This window comes from Triticum dicoccoides, chromosome 3B (assembly GCF_002162155.2).
Source record: "Triticum dicoccoides isolate Atlit2015 ecotype Zavitan chromosome 3B, WEW_v2.0, whole genome shotgun sequence".
Lineage (NCBI taxonomy): Eukaryota > Viridiplantae > Streptophyta > Magnoliopsida > Poales > Poaceae > Triticum > Triticum dicoccoides.
Genome location: NC_041385.1, coordinates 837894642 through 837896812, shown reverse-complemented (window position 1 = coordinate 837896812; position 2171 = coordinate 837894642).

Sequence of the window (2171 nt, the reverse complement as noted above, 5' to 3'; positions counted from 1 at the left end):
TATATATATATATATATATATATATATATATATATATCAAAGAGGATGTATTGCATGCAACTATAAGTGAAATTTGAATGAAAGATATTAGTCTTGTAAGACCATGTGTGATTAGATTGCGGAATAAGATTCGATGAAGTACTTGTTCTATAATAGTTGCGTAACTGAAAAGCACGAAGTCCAAATGCTTGCTAGGAAAAACACATCGGAATAACAAAACAGTAGAAATAATGTAAATGTTTCTCCAGTTCAATTAAGCATTGTGTGTAGGTTATGAAAAAATAAATACAATATAACCACCCCTAAAATTCCTTCAACGGGTGACTAATACACCATCCAATGACCAAGCATGTGGTGACCCTCATCTTTTATTCATCAATTTCATAAAAGAAAAAATATGTTTTTGTCATGTAATGAATAGTACTCCCTCCGATCCAAAATAAGTGTCACAATTTTGAACTAAGTTTAGTTCAACCTTAGTTCAAAACCAAAACACTAATTATGGATCAGAGGTAGTAGATTACCTATATATAAAAAATTACAATGCTACACGGTTAAGAAGCAAGTGATTTTTTTTGTACTATAAGCAAATGTCCATTTTAAGTTTGTTATAGACAAAAATAAAGACAAGGAACAACTTGGAGAGGATTTTTGAAAACAAAACTATGTATACAAGAATCTGCTTCCTAAATTTTAACAAAAAAAATATATTTGTAAGTTCTTAAATGAAAATATTTGTAAATTCTTAAAAGTTGTGAAAAAAATCACACACATATGTATCTGTTAAAATAATGTGGTCAATTGAAACTTAATAATGCAGCATTCTCATCTTATTTTTTTGCAGGTCACAAATGGTCATTAAGATATTAATAGGCTACTACATGGTTGTGTGCATCTTGTGATGCAAAGGCCTGGTTATTCCCTTTTTTTTTAAAAAAAAAGATATCCAATCAGCTATCCGCGTTGACCATAGCGGTAGGCACTTTGCCATGTCAACACAGAGCGGAGGTCTCGGCAGTACTTGATGAAACCCTACCGTCGGCGTAACCGGCGGTACCCAAAATGATCAAATCATGCTAAACTTTCAAAGTGGGGTCAAATCACGCTAAACTTTGACCAAAAGATAAACAGTGGCAACAACGGCCCCTCTAAGGCTTCGTCCATGTACTCGACGATGGCCAGTTTGTGGATGGAGTTGCATGTGAGCAGGCTCTTGTTGCACAACTCTCTAGATGCGCTCGTGCTTATTAATCGAATCATTAGATTACAGAACGTAACTCTCTAGATGCATCCAGTCATGTTGCTTCTGTTTTCCTTTTCGTATTCTTAACTTTTTTATTTCCTTCCTTTTCTGTTTCTTTTTTGAAGATTTGCTTTTTACAAATACATAAATCTGTTTTAAGATACATAAACCATTTTTAAAAATTACATACACATTTATGGAAACTGTAAATGTATGAACAACTTTTTAATTCTCATGAATATATTTTTAAATATTTTAAACCTTTTTTACTTCATGCACATTTTTAATGCACGCACACTTTTTAGTTACATTAACATTAAAAAGAATACATGAACAATAGTTAATACATGATGTTTAAAAAAATATCTGAACAACTTTTTTGTCGCATATTGTATTCAAAATGCTTGAACACTTATTTTGAAAATATGTGAACAATTTTTTACAAATACTATTTTTCTCAAAATATGTGAGCAATAATTTCGAGTTACATAAAAATTATAAACTATACATGAACACTTTCTCAAATATTTGGGAATATTCTTGATGGCACACAGATATTTTACCCTTTTGTAGTTAGTTATATACAAATTAATAGTATAAATATGTTTAACCTTTTTAGGAGTTTTTTCAAGTTTTATGAAAAAGAGAATAATTGTAGTGTTTTTCGTGGGCCACACTAAGTGTGGTCCATTTAGCTTGGGCGTGGGCATGGCCACTCTTCAACAACAGGTTCTTGAACATCTACCCCTAAATGGGACTCCCTGTCTCTTCTACTATATTAGTGCCCACTCAAAAACAAAATAGTTACCCTATAACACCAACCATTGGATCAAGTCAAATAGAAAGCCAATATTCATTCTAGAGTATGATAACTTTTGTCAGAATTAGTAAATGAGTACGTGCAACGTATTTTCATATTTCATAAAAT